Raw genomic sequence first — 12,803 nt, forward strand, 5'->3', positions numbered from 1 at the left:
GGGCCTCAGCTAGAGTATTGTGTCTAATCTTATAAAGATGCCAAGGGCTTAGAAAGAGGGCTGAGGCGATGTGTCAGGGATGAGAGACTCCAGAGGTAAGATAAACTGATAATGTTTTTAAAGGGGAGATTTAATGGAGCTAATAGAGGTTTTAATGTAATAAATATGTAACATCTGTTTCCACTGGCAGGTGTGTCTGAAGATACAAATTCAAGATAATTGGCAAAAGAATCTAGAATGTACTGCCTGAAAGGGTAGTGGAAGCAAATTCAATAGTAACTTTCAAAATTTAAGTGACTAGGTAAATGAAAAGAAAAAAAAGTGCAGGGCATTTCGGAAGTAAGGGAGAGGAACTAATTGAATAGATCTAAAGAACCAAAACAGACATGGTAAGCAAAATGGCCCTCGACTGTGCTGTAGTGTCAGTGAATTCAGAAGTAATCCATAGGCTGTAAGGAGCTTTGTGCCCTGAATACCTGATAATATGCTTTACACATGCAATTATTTTTCTCTTTACAATTATACAAATGTGGAACAGGGTTAAAAAAAATTATAGATATTCAGCCTGAAGTTATGTTCTTAATGTTACTTTTAACACACTCAATCACACCTACAGATTCTGTAATTAAACTATACAAGGTGTATGTGGTAATGACTCAGTAAAGGTCACTTATCAGGAAGTCACTTATAAAATGCTGGGGTTAACAAGAGAGACATTACAGAACATAGCCTAGCTACAGGAGGTTATGACATTATCCTTAATAATCAACTGATTAAGTGATGCACTATCAATTACGACGAGACAAGAGAGAGTAATCGAGGCTTTATTGCACAGAGATGTGTGGCCTCCTACTGCTGCTGCCGAGGGGGGAGGGGGGACCCAGCTGGTGCCAGGTCCCTGAGAGAGACTGTGTCTTGGCAGCCGTCGGGGTACACTATGTAGGCGTACTGCGGGTTTGCGTGGAGTAGCTGCACCCTCTAAACCAACGGGTCCGCCTTGTGAAGCCGCACGTGCTTGCGGAGGAGAACAGGTCCTGGAGCTGCCAGCCACGTTGGGAGCGAAACCCCGGAGGTGGACTTCCTGGGGAAGGCAAAGAGACGTTCATGGGGGGTTTTGTTAGTCGCTGTGCACAGGAGCGACCGAATGGAGTGAAGTGTGTCGGGGAGGACCTCCTGCCAGCGGGAGGCCGGGAGATTTCTGGATGTAGGGACAGCTGGACGGCCTTCCAGACAGTCCCATTCTCCCGCTCCACCTGTCCATTTCCCCGGGAGTTGTAGCTGGTCGTCCTGCTTGAGGCAATGCCCCTGTTAAGCAGGTACTGGTGCAGCTCATCGCTCATAAATGAGGATCCCCGGTCGCTGAAGACGTAGGCGGGGAAACCAAACGGAGCGAAGACGGTGTTGAGGGTTTTGATGGTGGTGACAAACGTCATATCGGGGCATGGTATGGCGAAGGGAAATCTGGAATATTGGTCGACCACATTGAGGAAATATGTGTTGCGGCCGGTGGAGGGGAGGGCTGAGGCGTTCAAAGGGGCGGGAGGCCTTCACAAGGTGTGCACGGTCTGGCCGATAGAAGTGCGGTTTACACTCCGCGCAGACCTGGCAGTCTCTGGTGACAGCCCTGACTTCCTCGATGGAGTAGGCAGATTGTGGGCCTTAAGTGATAAAAGCGGGTGACCCCTGGGTGACAGGAGATAGTCGTGCACGGTCTGGAGTCGGTCCACTTGTGCGCTGGCACATGTATCTCGGGACAGGGCATCGGGGGGCTCGTTGAGCTTACCGGGGTGATACAAAATCTCGTAATTAAAGGTGGAGAGCTCGATCCTCCACCGCAAGATCTTATCATTTTTGATCTTACCCCGCTGTGTGTTGTTAAACATGAAGGCAACCGACCGTTGGTCTGTGAGGAGAGTGTATCTCCTGCCGGCCAGGTAATGCCTCCAATGTCGCACAGCTTCAACGATAGCTTGGGCCTCCTTTTCGACGGAGGAGTGCCGAATTTCGGAGGCATGGAGGGTGCGGGAAAAGAATGCCACAGGCCTGCCTGGTTGAGGGTGGCGGCCAGAGCGATGTCTGATGCATCGCTCTCGACTTGGAAGGGGACGTCTCGTCGACTGCGTGCATCGCGGCCTTGGCGATGTCGGCCTTGATACGGTTGAAGGTCTGGTGAGCCTCGGCCGTTAGTGGGAAACCGGTGAAGTGGATGAGTGGGCGGGCCTTGTCCGCATAGTTAGGGACCCACTGGGCATAGTACGAAAACCCCAGGAATCGTTTGAGGGCCTTGGGGCATGGGGAAGGGGGAGTTCCATGAGGGGGCGAATGCGATCGGGGTCGGGCCCTAGAACTCCGTTCTGAACCACATAGCTGAGGATGGCTAATCGGTTCGTGCTGAACACACACTTCTTGTTGTAGGTTAGGTTGCGGAGTTTGGCGGTGTGGAGAAATTTGGAAAGGTTAGCGTTGTGGTCCTGCTGGTCGTGGCCGCAGATGGTGACATTATCCAGGTACGGGAAAGTGGCCCGCAGTCCGTATCGGTCAACCATTCGGTCCATCTCCCGTTGGAAGACCGAGACCCCATTAGTGACGCCGAAGGGAACCCCATGGAAATGGTAAAGGCGGCCGTTTGCTTCAAACGCGTTGTACGGGAGGTCCGCCTTGCGAATGGGGAACTGGTGGTAGGCAGATTTCAGGTCCACTGTCGCGAAGACCCGGTACTGTGCAATCTGATTGACCATATCAGATATGCGTGGGAGGGGGTACACGTCGAGCTGCGTGTACCGATTGATGGTCTGACTGTAGTCAACGACCAGCCTGTTTTTCTCCCCCGTTTTCACTACTACCACTTGGGCTCTCCAGGGGCTGTTGCTGGCCTTGATGATACCTTCACGCAGCAGCCGCTGGACCTCAGACCTGATGACGGTCCTGGTCCTGGTCGCTGTACCGTCTGCTCCTGGTGGCGATGGGTTTGCAATCCGTGGTGAGGTTTGCAAACAGAGAAGGCGGGTCGACCTTAAGAGCCGCATACAGTAAGGGGTGGTAGGGGCCCGCCAAATTTCAGGGTTAGGCTCTGGCGGTTGCACTGGAAGTCCAGACCGAGTAGCAAGGCAGCGCAGAGGTTGGGGAGGACGTAGAGCCGGAAGCCGCTGAACTCTACGCCCTGGATGGTGAGGGTGGCGATGCAGTACCCCCGGATCACCACGGAGTGGGATCCGGAGGCCAGGGAGATTCTTTGGTTAATGGGATGTACCGCACCTTACCGTATCGGAGTGGATGAAGCTCTCAGTGCTCCCGGAGTCCAGAAGGCAGGATATCTCATGCCCGTCGACCTTCACCTTTGTCGACGCGGTCGCAAGGTTGTGCGGCCGGGACTGGTCGATCGTGACGGAGGCGCGACGCGGCTGGCCGTCGGCGGTTGCAGGCGATGAGCGGCCCGATGAGATGCCCAACAGGCAGGGGTCCTGAGTTGGGGAAGCTGGTGGCACCCACGGGCCGCACATGTCCTGAGGCAGGCAAGATGGCGGCGCCCTCGGGCCGCACGTGTCCTGGGGCAGGCAAGATGGCTCCGCCCATTGGTTGTGATGCGAGCAAGATGGCAGCTCCCACGGGCCGCACGTGTTGTGAGGGGAGCAAGATGGCAGCGCCCACGGGCCCCACGTGATCTGAGACGAGGAAGATGGCGGCGCCCACTGGCCGCACATGGGGGGTGCAGGGACAATAGCGGCGATTGAGTGGGCCTGGCACACTGCAGCGAAATGTCCTTTCTTGCCGCAGGCCTTGCAGAGCACTCTCCGCGCCGGGCAGCGCTGCCGCGGGTGTTTTGTCTGTCCGCAGAAGTAGCATTTGGGTCCCCCGGGGTTGGTTGGCAGGAGCGTGGCGCAGGCGTGGTGTTGGCTGGGGGCGGTCGCTGATGGGGTCCACGATGGTGGCCGGTGGCGGGGTCCACGATGCCCAGGAGGGGTGGGCCGTGCGGTCGGGGGCATACGCATGTACGTTGGATGAAGGCGACTGTGAGCGAGAGCGCTAGTTTCTTGGTCGCCACGAGGTCAAGCGTAGCCCCTTCTAAAAGGCACTGGCGGATGTAGGCCGACCCTATGTCCGTAATGAACGCATCTCTCAGTAGCAGGTTAGAATGTTCGACAGCCGAAACGGCCTGGCAATCACAGTCTCTCACCAGGGCGAGCAGGTCACGCCAGAAACCTTCCACAGACTCACCGGGAAGTTGGTGCCGCGTGGACAGGAGGTGCCTGGCATAGATCTTGTTGGTCTGCTGAGCGTAGTTCTCCTTCAGTGACGCCATGGCCTCTGCGTAGGTAGGCGCGTCCTAGATGAGGGGAAAGACATCGGAGCTCAGCCGCATGGACAGAATCTGGAGCTTCTGTGCTTATGGGATTGGGTCTGTCGCAGATCCGATGTATTCTTCAAAGCAAGCTAGCCAATGTGCGAAGTCCTTTTTGGCATTGTCTGCTTGAGGGTGCAGCTGCAGGTGATCAGGCTTGATGCGGAGATCCATCTTTGTAAAATCGCTGTGTAATAAATTGATGCACTATCAATTACGACGAGACGCGAGTAGAGAGTAATCGAGGCTTTATTACGCAGATATGTGTAGCCTCCTGCAGCTGCTGCCGAAATGGCTGCAGCTCGGAGAGCACACACATTTATACTCCACCTACTGGGCGGAGCCAGCAGGCAGGAATCTACCCCCGTACCTGTAGTACAGGGGCCTTACCGTAATACCCTCCTCTGCAGTGCAGTATATTCAATATAATACAACAGTAGTGACTACCGCATTAAAGAAATCTAACTGAACAGGCCACTTCAATATTTCAAACAGACAAAGATGTTGGGGTGATTTACAAGCCCAAGGGAGTTTAGAACTTGACAAATGTTCTTTTTATCATTAATATTTGCTGAGTGCAGGAAAATCATGATTACCCAATATAATATTTGATAAAATTCTTTTAGCCTTCTCATAAAAAGTCTTCAAAATAGGTAAATTCAATAATCTGGTATTCCAAGTAAGAAATTGTGAATTGCAGAATTATTTTGTTATTTGCCCCACTTATTACATACTTTTATATTTTCCAGTCTATCAGTCTAAAATTAAAAAATAAACTGTAGAACATAATGAAGTTACCATTTGTTAATTATGTTGGGATAAATGTCAGGAGTTAGCACTCCTGGTATAGTACCTCAAATCCAGTTATTCAAAAACTAGCGGTGTCCGAAAAGGGACATTTTGTTACGTGGGCCATGCAAGAATTTTAAGTGCTCTTAAATGAATGAAAAAAACTTACTGGCTTGTTCGGCTTGACCCCAGCTGACCCAGCTCGGAAAAGTTGGGGAGTTCCACTTCCCTGCACAGCTTCCAGCTTGAGTGTTTGTCCAGTCACCAAAAGTGAACACAGTTTTTAAATTGTGGCCTTACCAAAGCACTACCCAGCTTAAGTGTGGCTGCCTTAGATTTAGACTTTCCTTTTTTCTTTCCAAATGCTTATGCTATGTATCCCCAGCAATTCATGTTTTCGCTCTGAAATGTATCAGATATCAGTACAGGATTTCTTTCATTACCATTACATGTCACACTGCTGATAAGAAACCAGGGAGTAATAATCTTTGGTACCTTGTCATGTGACTGTCATGGCTCAGTTGCTGGCAGCTCTCCTCTCAGTTGTAAGAACATATTGAACATAGAACATACAGTGTGATGAACGGTTACTGCCTTATCATCATGTAAGGTGATGTCCCCTTTAAGACCGGGCTTGGAACCCTGGGGACTCCGCCTCTGGCTCCGCCCATCTGTGAGCCATATATAAAGGGCTGCCTCATGGGCTGTGCAGCAGTCAGCACATGTCTCAGCTCTAACATAGTTCTTAGTCTAATGAAGCCTTCTTTACAGTTTAATCTCTAAGTGTCGTTATTGAGGGTACCTCAATTTATTAGACTAAACTAGATTCAGGATGGACGCAGGCCTAAAACCGGAGAAGCTCAACCTGGAAGCACGGACTCCGGAGGCGAAGGAAATGTTTAAATACTGGCTGCGGTGCTTCGAGGCCTACCTGGACTCCTCAGAGATTCCCATCCTGGGGCCACGCAAGCTGAGCCTACTCCACGCCCGGGTGGGTCACAGAATCTCCGCCATGCTCGAAAAGACGACGACTTATGAAGAGGCAGTCGAGTTACTCCGCAAGCGGTTTGTCAAGCCCATCAACGAAGTACACGCCAGGCATCTGCTCTCTACCTGTCGGCAGCGCTCGGGGCAATCGCTAGACGAATTTGTCGAAAAACTCACCGCGCTTGCCAGGGACTGTGACCATCAGGATGTGACAGGGGAAGTCCATATTAACCTGTACATCAGAGACGCTTTCGTGTCCAGCATCCGTTTGACCTACATCCGGCAGCGGCTGCTTGAAAACGGGGCAAAAGACCTCCAGGACACGCTATCGCTCGCCTCCTCGCTGGAGGTGGCCCGACATAACTTGGGTACGTACCCCGCGGACTCTGCGAGCCCCCCCCGGACTTCCTCAGACTCAGCCGTATTACAGGCCTGCGCCATGCGGCAACCCGCTCACCATGGGGGCACACCGTGCTACTTCTGCGGGCAGGGCCAGCATCCACGCCCACACTGCCCAGCCCGCTCCGCGATCTGCAGCGACTGCGGGAAGAAAGGGCATTTTGCGAGGGTCTGCCTGGCCAGACCCAGGGGCCAGAAAAACAGAACAGCCGGCCCGCAAATCAGGCTCTCAGGCCTCGCAATGCGGCTGCGCACCCACCCGACACGCCCCCTTCTGACGCGTCATCAGCCTCGTGCGAATCATGGGAGTGGCCATCTTGTCGTCGGCCATCTTCTCGACCCGACACGTGCGACCGACGGCGGCGGCCATTTTACAAGTCCGACTCGGCTGAGGACTCGGACTACCCGCGAGTGGGTGCGATCACCCTCGACCAAATGCGGCCAAAACAACTGCAGAACTCTATGATGCAGGTCCAGGTCAACGGGCGCGACACTGCATGCCTCTTCGACTCCGGGAGCACGGAGAGCTTTATCCATCCTGAAACGGTAAGGCACAGCTCCCTACGCACCCATCCCGCATCCCAAACCATAGCCCTCGCATCCGGGTCCCACTCGGTACAAATCAAGGGTACTGTATTGTGGATCTCTCGATCCAGGGCGCCAAATACACCCGTTTCAAATTTTATATCCTCCCTCACCTCTGTGCCCCCCTGCTGCTCGCACTGGATTTCCAGTGCAGCCACCGAAGCCTGACACTGAAGTTCGGCGGACCCTTGCCCCCCCTCACGGTATGCTGCCTTGCGACACTGAAAGTTGCACCTCCCTCGCTATTCGCAAACCTCACTCCCGACTGTAAGCCCGTCGCCACCAGGAGCTGGCGCTACAGTGCCCAAGATATAAGATATGGCTTTTATCAAGTCAGAGGTCCAGCACTTACTGGGAGAGGGGGTCATCGAGGCTAGCAACAGCCCTTGGAGAGCGCAAGTGGTGGTAGTCCGGTCCGGGGAGAAGAAACGGATGGTTGTGGATTATAGCCAGACCATAAACCGATTCACGCGGCTTGATGCGTACCGCCTTCCTCGCATCGCGGAAATGGTAAATCGGATCGCCCAATACCGAGTCTTTTCCACGGTCGACCTCAAATCCGCCTACCACCAACTCCCCATCCGACCAAAAGACCGCCCCTATACTGCCATCGAAGCAGCCGGCCGGCTCTTCCACTTCCTCAGGGTCCCCTTCGGTGTCACAAATGGGGTCTCCGTCTTTCAAAGGGCGATGGACCAAATGGTGGACGGTTTGCGGGCTACATACCCGTATTTAGACAATGTCACCATCTGCGGCCATTACCAGCAGGACCATGACGCTAACCTCGAAAAGTTCCTCCAGACTGCCCGAGCCCTTAACCTGACCTATAACGAGGACAAATGCGTTTTCCACACCACCCGGCTAGCCATCCTCGGCTATGTCGTGGAAGACGGGGTCCTAGGTCCCGACCCCGACCGCATGCGCTCCCTTAAGAAACTCCCTCTCCCCCGCAGCGTCAAGGCCCTCAAACGGTGCTTGGGGCTTTTCTCTTATTACGCCCAGTGGGTCCCCAAGTATGCGGACAAAGCCCACCCACTCATAAAGACCACCATTTTTCACCTCTCGGCTGAGGCTCAATTGGCCTTCAACCGCATCAAGGCCGACATCATCAAGGCCGCTATGCACGCGGTGGACGAAACCATCCCTTTCCAGGTATAGAGCGATGCATCAGACATCGCCCTGGCTACTACCCTCAATCAGGAAGGCAGACCAGTAGCGTTCTTCTCCCGAACCCTCACCGCCTCCGAGGTTCGACACTCTGCAGTCGAAAAGGAGGCACAAGTCATTGTGGAGGCTGTGCGGCGCTGGAGACACTACCTCACCGGTAGGAGGTTTACCCTTGTCACCGACCAACGGTCAGTCGCCTATATGTTCGATAACACGCAACGGGGCAAAATAAAAAAACGATAAAATTTTGAGGTGGAAGATCGAACTCTCCACCTACTCGTACGATATCAAGTATCGTCCAGGGGAGCTCAACGGGCCCCCAGATGCCCTGTCCCGCGGCACATGCGCCAACGCGCAGGAGGACCGCCTGCAAGCCATCCACAATTACCTCTGCCACCCGGAGGTTACCCGGCTCGTCCATTTCATCAAGTCCCGCAACCTACCTTACTCAACCAAGGAGGTCAAGGCCATGGTCAGGGCCTGCCAAGTCTGTGCGGAGTGCAAACCGCACTTCTACCGGCCAGACAATGTTCGACTCGTGAAGGCCTCGGGTCCCTTTGAGCGACTGACCGTGGACTTCAAGGGCCCCTCCCGTCCACCAATCATTATGCCTATTTCCTCACCGTGATCGATGAGTTCTCCCGTTTCCCATTCGCCATTCCCTACCCCGACATGACCTCAGCCACTGTGATTAAGGCACTGCACAGCATCTTCACCCTGTTCGGTTTCCCCGCTTATATCCACAGCGACCGGGGTACATCGTTCATGAGCGATGAGCTGCGTTGATATCTGCTCAACAAGGGCATCGCCTCGAGCAGAACGACCAGTTATAACCCGCGGGGAAACGGGCAGGTGGAGAGGGAGAGCGCGACAGTGTGGAAGGCTGTCCTTCTGGCCCTGCGGTCGAGAAGTCTCCCAACCACCCGCTGGCAGGAGGTCCTACACTCCATTAGGTCACTCCTCTGCACGGACACGAATGAGACCCCTCACAACCGATTGTTTGTCTTCCCCAGGAAGCCTACCTCCGGGGTCTCGCATCCACCTTGGCTGATGGCTCCGGGACCTGTTCTTCTCCGGAGGCACGCGAGGAGTCATAAAACGGACCCCCTGGTCGAAAAGGTCCGACTGCTCCACGCCAACCCCAGTTACGCCTACGTTGAGTACCCCGACGGCAGGCAAGATACGGTTTCCCTCCGGGATCTGGCACCCGCTGGATCCCCCACCACAGACGCCACTTCACGCACCGCTCCCCTGCAGGACACGGCGCCCCCTACAACACACCCCCTTCCGGCCCTACCCCCCGTTGGTGATCACCTACCGCGCGCCCCCCCCCCCCTTGCACCCTCCCTTTACACACCCCGCCGGTGCCGGCACCGCTACCCCCGGCCCTGCCTAGTCCCCCTGCCCCGACCGAAGCTCCGACCGCTGTGCTCCCGGATGTGCCCTCAACCGGGACGTCCGTGCCCGCCGCACAACCACCGCCCAAATTGAGGAGGTCGATGAGGACGATCCGGCCACCGAGACGGATGGACCTATGATGGCACTTCACCCCCGCTGGACTCTTTTTAAACAGGGGGTGAATGTGATGAGCGGTGACTGCCTTATCATCATGTAAGGTGATGACCCCTTTAAGACCGGGCTTGGAACCCTGGGGACTCTGCCTCTGGCTCCGCCCATCTGTGAGCCATATATAAAGGGCTGCCTCATGGGCTCTGCAGCAGTCAGCACATGTCTCAGCTCTAGCATAGTTCTTAGTTTAATAAAGCCTTCTTTACCGTTTACACTCTAAGCGTCGTTATTGAGGGTACCTCATACAGTGTAGAAGGAGGCCCTTCGGCTCATCGAGTCTGCACCGACCCACTTAAGCCCTCACTTCCACCCTGTCCCCTTAACCCAATAACCCCTCCTATACTTTTTTGGGACACTAAGGGCAATTTAGCATGGCCAATCCACCTAACCTGCACGTCTTTGGACTGTGGGAGGAAACCGGAGCACCCGGAGGAAACCCACGCAGATATGGGGAGAACGTGCATACTCCACACTGACAGTGACCCAGCAGGGAATCGAACCTGGGACCCTGGTGCTGTGAAGCCACAGTGCTAGCCACGTGTGCTACCGTGCTGCCCTGGTTGTGTGTGTTTAAGTCTCAATCTATAAATGTGAGCAGAAAAGGCTGACACTTCAATACAGTACTGAGGGAATGCTATACTATTGGAGGTGCTATCTTTCAGATGTGATGTCGACCTTAAACCAATGATCCTACCCACTCTCACAGATGGGGATTAAAGTCGGGTAATACTATTTAAAACAAAACCAAGGCAATTATCCTTGGTGTCATGGCTTCAATCAACATCACAAAAAACAGATCACCTGGCCATTATTAGATTGTTGTTTGTTGGAACTTGCTGCGTGTAAATTGGCTGCCTTGTTCCCAATACTGCAACAGTGTCTATACAGCAAAAATACTTCTTTGAGCCAACCTGAAGTCGTGAAAGGCAAATGCAAGTCCTTCTTTTCCCTCATTATATTCTTTCCATGTCATTTAAATTAGAGTTTGGTTTCAATTGTGTTTCTGAAAGTGAGTGCAAACTCCCACTGGGTTGGTCTTGTTATCTATCTTCAGTTTTTATCTTGGATGCTGTGACAGTCACAATCATTAAATTACGAAAAATCTTTTGTTCCTTTGTTGCAATGTTTTCACCTGTTGTGAAGTGGTATAGTCCTCACCACATCTCCACCTGCTTTCGGTACAGGTTTCAATCTTGTTGTGCTGTTCTGGGCAGGAAATTGGTTAATAAGTCGCTTCTGACGTACGCCCCGATTGTGCCAATTACTATAGTGCTAGCGCTTCTGCTGAACAGCTTCGAGAAACCACAAGAGATACATTTTGCTTAACAATCAATTTAACCCATTTCTGCCAGTTTTTTAGTAAGGGTTTCATTCCGCCTTAGAAACTTCACGAACAGAAAAAAAAGTAATTGTTTTCAATCGATTTTCCTGTATCTTGTTGTCTAATTTTTATCTCCCCTTTGGCTTTTTTTTTTCCCCCTCCGTCTATTTGTTTCTGAAAGATAGGACTTGCGTTGGGCTAGTTCCATAGGTGGTGGTAGCCTGTAACCACCTAAATGATCTTTTCAGGCCAGTAAACGTCAGCTGGTTAATTGACCTAGAGGAAGATGGCCAGCAGAGTTGAGCTCTCTTCACTTGGCACTTCCATCAGGGTTCACTGGTTAACAATAATGAACTAGATTCTTTGCGGATTCTTCATCTTCCTCAGCTTGGGCCATTCCCATGTAATCTGAAAAAAAACATTTCAGGCATTTTAACTAATTACATACTTTGTTTAGTTTATTGCATCTATAGATGAACAATGCCTTTTGGTCAATGTTAATACTCTCTTCACTGCATTAAAAAAATTCAGGACCCACGTTAAAAGCCTGATAATTGACGGATAGAAGCAAACTTTATTAGTCATTAAGCAAGGGCACCTATCCACTATGTTTGCAGGTGTGTGTGGTTTTGTGTGTGTACACATGTGCTATGCATGTTAAAAGATGCATAGAATAATTTTCCTCGTCACATCACCCAGCATCGGGCTACCCGCCTCAGGAGAGCATATTTGGGATTCAGGCATTTGCTGGATGTGATTTCCATTCCTTTCCATAATTTTTACAGGCTAATATGCCATTCACACATCTCGAAGATTAATCACTTCAAACAGTCAAGGGATTTAAACTCAAGCTTTCCTACTATTGGGTGCAATTCTCTGGAAAGATTTCTAAGTGTGATCGCGAGCAGGAACTGCTGCAAGTGTCCCAGTGCTCGACCCAGTGAGGCCAGCTATGCGATTCAACGTTAATTGGTCCACTTAGCGAGGCCTCATGGGCTTCTCGCCGCACATGAAGGCTCGTCAAGCAATTCGCCGGCACCGCACTCGCTAGCCCCCCACGAACAAGGTGGAGCAGCACCTAAGCAGCACTTGCCTCAGCCAACCCCAGTCGGCTCGCAACAATGGCGTCCAGGGTTAGACCAGCCCCAAGATTTGGGGACGCAGATCTGGCGAAGCTCCTAGACACAGTGGTGGCCAGGAGGGATGTTCTTTCCCCCGATGGTCCTGGAAGGTCAGTCATAGGGTATCCAGTGCTGCCTGGGACAAGGTGGCGGTGGCTGTGAGCAACGCGAGTGTGACCAGAGGACTGGCCTCCAGGGCTGGAAGGTCAACCATCCACACCGGGCAGCATGGGTGAGTACCATGGGTGAGTGCCTACACGCAGCCCCCCCCCCCCCCCCCCCCCCCCCCCGCTGAGACCTTTCCATCCCCCTGCGAGTATTCACCCCTGAACTCTCCATGTGACCAACAGCCCTCCCTCATCCTCCTCTCCCTTCAACCCCCCAACCCTTCCTTCACACCCCACCTCCCACCGCTGTGAACCACGTGTATGGCTAACAATGTCCTCTCTGTGTCTCCTCAGGAAAAGCTCTCCCACAACCATCAGGAAAGGGACCAGACTGGCGGTGTGCTGCTGAAACATAAAAA

At 52.8% G+C, this 12,803-nt stretch overlaps 1 long non-coding RNA gene across 1 annotated transcript in view; it reads right to left on the reverse strand.

The window, feature by feature from the left end:
* Positions 1-10,588: 10,588 nt before the first annotated feature.
* Positions 10,589-12,803, reverse strand: part of LOC140408848 (uncharacterized) — a 215,120-nt gene continuing 212,905 nt past the window's right edge. The window contains exon 6 of the long non-coding RNA XR_011940218.1: positions 10,589-11,564. This is a non-coding gene — a long non-coding RNA (uncharacterized lncRNA). The remainder of the gene's footprint in view (positions 11,565-12,803) is intronic.

This window comes from Scyliorhinus torazame, chromosome 3, assembly GCF_047496885.1.
Source record: "Scyliorhinus torazame isolate Kashiwa2021f chromosome 3, sScyTor2.1, whole genome shotgun sequence".
In the NCBI taxonomy this organism is placed as follows: Eukaryota; Metazoa; Chordata; class Chondrichthyes; order Carcharhiniformes; family Scyliorhinidae; genus Scyliorhinus; species Scyliorhinus torazame.